We start from the raw sequence: 7,807 nt of genomic DNA, 5'->3' as shown, positions 1-7,807 counted from the left end.
GTCCATAAATCCGTAGGAGTACGAGAGATGGAGATCTCTTCTGAACTCCACGTACCAAGGCATCCCAGGTATGCTCAATAATGTTCATGTCTGGGGAATTTGGTGGCCAGAGGTGTTTAAACTTAGAATGGTGTTCCTGGAGACACGCTGTAGCAATTGTGGACGTGTGGGGTGTTGCATTGTCCTTCTAGAATTGCCTAAGTCCGTCGGAATACACAAAGACATGAAGGAATGCAGGTGATCGGAAGGATGCTTACGTACGTGTCACCTGCCAGAGTCGTATCTGGAAGTATCAGGGGTTCCATCTCACTCCAACTGTCCAACTGCACACGCCCCACACCATTGCAGAGCCTCCACCACCTTGAACAGTCCCCTGCTGATATGCAGGGTCCACGGATTCATGAGATTGCCTCCATATGCGTACACGTCCATCTGCTCGATACAGTCTGAAAGGAGACCCGTCCGACCAGGCAAGATGTTTCCAGTCGTCAGCAGTTCCATGTCGGTTGACGGGCCCAGGGGAGGGTAAAACTTTGTGTCTTGCAGTCATCAGGGGTACACGAGTGGGCCTTAGTCTTCGAAGGCCCTATCGATGAGGTTTCGCTGACACTTGTTGATGGCCCAGCGTTGAAATCTGCAGCAATTTGCGGAAGGGTTGCACCTCCGTCACATTAAACGATTCTCTTCAGACATCGTCGGTCCCGTTCTTGCAGAATCTTTTTCCAGCCGCTGCGATGTCGGAGATTTGATGTTTTCCCGGATTCCTGATATTCACGGTACACTTGTGAAATGGTCGTACGGGAAAATCCGCATTCCATCGCAACCTCGGAGATGCTGTTTCCCATCGCTCTTGCGCCGACTTTAACACTACGTTCAAACTCAATTAAATCTTGATACCTGCCATTGTAGCAGCAGTAACCTGTCTAACAATTGCGACATACACTTATTGTCGTATACAGACGTTGCCGAGAGCAGCGCCGTATTCTGCCTGTTTACGTTTCTCTGTATTTGAATACGCATGCATATACCAGCTTCTTTGACACTTCAGTGTACTACTTGTAAAGTTGTTTTATTGTCGAGGAAATTTTACTGAAGAAAAGTACTGTGCAAAACATAAATGAGTTAGGGATAATCGACGTAAAATGAACAGTATGTTCCGCCCAAGAGTATCAGCCGAGCATGAAGTACTCGCAGTATCCTTACTTCGTAGCTGACAATCCACACATGCATGTCTCTACTACTGTGGCATTGTACATGGTTCCAAACTCTCTACAATAATATACAGCCTATATCGTTTCACTCATATATTGTACCCAGTATTTTCGTTTCAAATTTCGTAATGTAGCAGAGATGCAACTGTAAAATACCGATGATTAAAAAATAGACTGTACTTTTCCGATTGTATTTGCATTTTTTATCCTTTCTTTATTATCTTTTGTTTCTTTGTTTTCTGTAACAATATATTAAATGAAAATATACGAATGAAAAAAGAATGCAGCAGTTTTCAAGAGTTAGCATTTATTACGAAATGAAATGCAACAATAAACAGATGATTTGGGGCAGCTATACACATCTTATTTTCATACTACCTAGGTTTCGCTTTGTAAGCCGATTTTGCAGCACACAACTGATTCCATAGGTGGCACCACAGTCAAGATGACCACATGTCAACCCTTTTAATCTATTGTCTCTCGACATAAACTGTAGAATTCTCTTCACTGTTTTAATTACGGAACAGTTACGTCTGTATGACACAACCTCATGACAGTTATTAGGATAACATTTACTCTTCTACTTATCATACACTGGAACGGAGCTATGTGCACAGGAGTCAAGATATCGGTTATGTAAATACACTCCTGGAAATTGAAATAAGAACACCGTGAATTCATTGTCCCAGGAAGGGGAAACTTTATTGACACATTCCTGGGGTCAGATACATCACATGATCACACTGACAGAACCACAGGCACATAGACACAGGCAACAGAGCATGCACAATGTCGGCACTAGTACAGTGTATATCCACCTTTCGCAGCAATGCAGGCTGCTATTCTCCCATGGAGACGATCGTAGAGATGCTGGATGTAGTCCTGTGGAACGGCTTGCCATTCCATTTCCACCTGGCGCCTCAGTTGGACCAGCGTTCGTGCTGGACGTGCAGACCGCGTGAGACGACGCTTCATCCAGTCCCAAACATGCTGAATGGGGGACAGATCCGGAGATCTTGCTGGCCAGGGTAGTTGACTTAACCTTCTAGAGCACGATGGGTGGCACGGGATACATGCGGACGTGCATTGTCCTGCTGGAACAGCAAGTTCCCTTGCCGGTCTAGGAATGATAGAACGATGGGTTCGATGACGGTTTGGATGTACCGTGCACTATTCACTGTCCCCTCGACGATCACCTGAGGTGTACGGCCAGTGTAGGAGATCGCTCCCCACACCATGATGCCGGGTGTTGGCCCTGTGTGCCTCGGTCGTATGAAGTCCTGATTGTGGCGCTCACCTGCACGGCGCCAAACACGCATACGACCATCATTGGCACCAAGGCAGAAGCGACTCTCATCGCTGAAGACGACACGTCTCCATTCGTCCCTCCATTCACGCCTGTCGCGACACCACTGGAGGCGGGCTGCACGATGTTGGGGCGTGAGCGGAAGACGGCCTAACGGTGTGCGGGACCGTAGCCCAGCTTCATGGAGACGGTTGCGAATGGTCCTCACCGATACCCCAGGAGCAACAGTGTCCCTAATTTGCTGGGAAGTGGCGGTGCGGTCCCCTACGGCACTGCGTAGGATCCTACGGTCTTGGCGTGCATCCGTGCGTCCCTGCGGTCCGGTCCCAGATAGACGGGCACGTGCACCTTCCGCCGACCACTGGCGACAACATCGATGTACTGTGGAGACCTCACGCCCCACGTGTTGAGAAATTCGGCGGTACGTCCACCCGGCCTCCCGCATGCCCACTATACGCCCTCGCTCAAAGTCCGTCAACTGCACATACGGTTCACGTCCACGCTGTCGCGGCATGCTACCAGTGTTTAAAGACTGCGATGGAGCTCCGTATGCCACGGCAAACTGGCTGACACTGACGGCGGCGGTGCACAAATGGTGCGCAGCTAGCGCCATTCGACGGCCAACACCGCGGTTCCTGGTGTGTCCGCTGTGCCGTGCGTGTGATCATTGCTTGTACAGCCCTCTCGCAGTGTCCGGAGCAAGTATGGTGGGTCTGACACACCGGTGTCAATGTGTTCTTTTTTCCATTTCCAGGAGTGTAGATTACCCATGAATGAAAACTCCAAGGCCCCATAACTTGTCACCTACATTCCCGCGTTGAAGTTAAATATCTAAAAAAGTGAATAATTGAATTCAGTCTTCCAGTTAATCAGTAAATGTTTTTTGTTTCATTTCTGACACTTTTAATAGAGTACACTTGGCACCACTTCCCACTATTTGTAAGAGTTGTACATCTATTGCCTTTTTGTGCTTCTAGTCTAAGCATTGTTTAGTGAAGGATGAATCTGGTTTCCTTAATCTCCTGCTTCAGTGGGGGGTCTCTGAACATAGTACAGATCGACCGCCCAGTCTGTCCTCTATAGGATTTCATTCTTGGCATATGAACTTAAAAACCATACTTTTCTGATGGCAGCTTGTTCATCCTTTAAACTGAGGAAAACATCTACTAACCGTCTGTGGGATATAGAAAAACACAAAGAAATCCGTTGCCTTGAAAAATTTTGAGTGTTTCAACCACATTTTCTGATGAACAATACCCCAGAACCTGTGTGTAAAGTGGAATAAAACACTAGACGCCATTAGAGGTGGACCTGTCAGTATAGAAGGAGACGTGGAGCATTTTGTTGACATTGGAGAAGCAATAACAGGAGAATGTGTCGAACAGGAGAATTCAGTGGTTTCGAACGTGGACGAGTCATCGAAAACACACGAGTAACAAATACATCAGGGACGTTTCAACTCTTCTGAAGCTGCTCAAGTCGAGTGTTGGTGATGTGATTATGAAGTGGAAACGCCCGGGGACAAGCCGAGACAACGCAGATCTCATGATCTGAAGGCCGGGGACTGTTGATCACTGCAGGAAGTGATTGTAAGAAACTGTGTAAAACTTGAACCCAGCCGCATGTTTGCTATCGTCGGACCCTTAACTGATACGAAAGTTGGTGGCAGAATCACGATGTTACACAAATCTTATCCAAGTGGGTTTATATCGAATGTGCATAGGGTGTCTAACGCAATCTCACAATGATCCTGAGGTGACTAATGGTCTTGAGGTGACTACCTTCTCATATGATTTATTAATTAAATTAATTGATCAATGTTCCACTCCAAATATGATGATGGGAAAGGATACTCAAGAGTGTCACTACTTAAACTACTGCCCATTAAAATTGCTACACCAAGTAGAAATGCAGATGATAAGCGGATATCCATTGGACAAATATGTTATACTAGAACTGACATGTGATTACATTTTCACGCAATTTGGGTGCATAGATCCTGAGAGTACCCAGAACAAACACCTCTGGCCGTAATAACGGCCTAGATACGCCTGGGCATTGAGTAAAACGGAGCTTGGATGGCGTGTTCAGGTACAGCTGCCCATGCGGCTTCGACACGATACCACAGTTCATCAAGAGTAGTGACTGGCGTATTGTGACGAGGCAGTTGCTCGGCCACCATTGACCAGACGTTTCCAGTTGGTGAGAGATGTGGAGAATGTGCAGGCCAGGGCAGTAGTCCAACATTTTCTGTATCCAGAAACGCCCGTAGAGAACCTGCAACATGCGGTCGTGCATTATCCTGCTGAATCGAATGAAGGGTAGAGCCACGGGTCGTAATACATCTGAAATGTAACGTCCACTGTTCAAAGTGCCGTCAGTGCGAACAAGAGGTGGTCGAGACGTGTAACCAATGGCACCCCATAACATCACGCCGGGTGATACGCAAGTATGGCGATGACGAATACACGCTTCCAATGTGCGTTCACTGCGATGTCGCCAAACACGGATGCGACCATCATGATGCTGTAAACAGAACCGAGATTCATCCATTAAAATGACGTTTTGCCATTCGTGCACCCAGGTTTGTCGTCGAGTACACCATCGCAGGCGCTCCTGTCTGTGACGCAGCGTCAAGGGTAACCGCAGCCATGGTCTCCGAGCTGATAGTCCATGCTGCTGCAAACGTCGTCCAACTGTTGGTGCAGATGGTTTTTGTCTTGCAAACGTCCCCATCTGTTGACTCAGGGATCGAGACGTGGCTGCACGATCCGTTACAGCCACGGGGATAAGATGCCTGTCATCTCGACTGCTAGTGATACGAGGCCGTTGGGATCCAGCACGGCGTTCCATATTACCCTCCTGAACCCACCGATTCCATATTCTGCTAACAGTCATTGGATCTCGACCAACGCGAGCAGCAAGTCACGATACGATAAACCGCAATCGCGATAGGCTACAATCCGACCTTTATCAAAGTCGGAAACATGATGTTACGCAATTCTCCTCCTTACACGAGGCATCTCAACAACGTTTCACCAGGCAACGCCGGTCAACTGCTGTTTGTGTATGAGAAATCGGTTTGAAACTTTCCTCGTGTCAGCACGTTGTAGTGTCGCCACGGGCGCCAACCTTGTGTGAATGTTCTTAGAAGCTAATCATTTGCACATCACAGCATCTTCTTCCTGTCGGTTAAATTTCGCGTCTGTAGCATGTCTTCTTCGTGGTGTAGCAATTTTAATGGCCACTAGTGTAAAAGTTAAATGCCGTTTTTCTTTAAATGGGACACAAAATTGGTTATTATTTAATCCAGGCACACAAAAAGTCGTCCTCTTATAGAACTGTTGGCAAGAACCTAGTATAAACGACACTACATGGAATCTAGTGTGCCCTCTCTATTACGAGAAGAGGGAGCAAAGGAATGGTTGAAATGGCCCTGAGTACTATGGGACTCAACATCTGAGGACATCAGTCCCCAAAAACTTAGGGAGCAAAGAGAACCGTTGAACTGCATGAGTCGGCCTGGGTGGCCGAGCGGTTCTAGGAGCTACAGTCTGGAACCGCGCGACCGCTACGGTTGCAGGCTCGAATCCTGCCTGTGTGTGATGTCCTTAGGTTGGTTCGGTTTAAGTAGTTCCAAGTTCTAGGGGACTGATGACCTCAGAAGTTAAGTCCCATAGTGCTCAGAGCCATTTGAACCATTTTTGAATTGCATGATATTGATAAACAAGTGAGTAAACTGGTGCAGTAGCACGATATCACCTAAGGAGGCAAATTTGTTCTACGAATGCAACCTTTGAGAATCCTCAGTTCGAATTTTTGGCAATCATCTGAAACGCTACAGGTGGGAGCTGCGTATGTTACCAACAGTAGGGGGAAAGGCTGCATGCTGTTGACGGGTGCTACTCCTGGTCAGTTCTGCTGCATGGAGATGGGTGTTTGTTTGTCGGTGTGGCCGCGCAAGTGAATCTGTGACGGAAATTACTCTGCAACAAGGGCGGTAAAATAGGCAACAACTCCTGTGGCTGTCACGAATCAACAATCTCCAACTCTTTTGCCTTGCAGTCAGATAGCGACTGCTCCGCTGTGCCAGAAGGCGGTCGAGCGAGGCTGACTAACAAAGCTTCCACCAATTATGGGCTTACAACAAATTTGTCTAGACTCCAACTACCATACTTCGTCAATCTAGGCGCCAACACTATTCTTTTCCACCATTTCCCAGCGGTGACTATAAACTATGCGCAGAGCTTTCTAGCAGCCGGTGCGAATGGAATATAATGATTAGGGTGCTACGTGAGGCGCCATTTTGTCAGCAGTCTCGTGGACCTCGGAGACCGTTTACCCAAAACGACCCAAGGGAAAGCACAGCTGTAGCACCGAGCTGGCGCGTTCTGTCTAAAACATGAGACTTTCAGGAGAAAACTGCCCCACTCATTATAAAAAGAGTTTGGCCGGCGCTCTGGACCCTAGATGTGGCATCAAAAGAGAAAGCTGTCAACATTGGACGGGACTCCGTCTGCTATTGCCAGTGACCCGATTTTCCCTCCACCTTCTGCAATTGTGAGCGGTTGGTCGTATCTCTGGCCAAAATTTCCCGCTCGTCTCCTATGTGAAACAAACAGAATTCTGATATGTATACGTCCCACTTCGATTCATGTACATGCCGGTACACAGCATTCGATTTCCTGCTTTGTATGACAGTGCAATACAGTAGTGGAATGACATTAATTGGCATGTGTGAAAATTCAGATTTTATAAATGCCAGATAGGCTGCTTTGCTGGCTCTTAATACGTGTGTGAAGAGACCAGAGGGTCTGCCGTCTTGCATTATCCCACTGCTCGCACTAGGCTTTTTTTGTAGCATGTGTTTCTTACTTCGGAAATGGGAACAGTGTGACACAACACCAAGAATAAATCACACCTAACTCGAAACTTTCACAACATGCCCGAACGGTTCAAGAAAGACATAGAGGTTAGAACTGCTTACCCACTAGTCATTCATCACAATTAACCCTCGAGCAGGCGTGCCATTTATTATAACAGAAGTGGAAGCGCATCGAACTTTGTACACGCGTAAAGAATAGTTGCCTTTATGTTACCGAGGTAAACATTTATCAGTAAAATCAAAGTTTAATCTTTTTTTAAATACACAACGATAAAATATTATTACATAATATAAACTAAATCAGTGCTTAATTAAATAATAGTGAAATAAACTTTCATTACAACACCCTACTGCGCATTTGTTACCAACAGTAATGACCCACTCGAAACCTTAAAAAGTGCAATT

This window comes from Schistocerca gregaria, chromosome X (genome assembly GCF_023897955.1).
Source record: "Schistocerca gregaria isolate iqSchGreg1 chromosome X, iqSchGreg1.2, whole genome shotgun sequence".
Taxonomy (NCBI): Eukaryota; Metazoa; Arthropoda; class Insecta; order Orthoptera; family Acrididae; genus Schistocerca; species Schistocerca gregaria.
The sequence above is the reverse complement of the archived record's forward strand: the minus strand, read 5'-3'. Positions refer to the sequence as shown.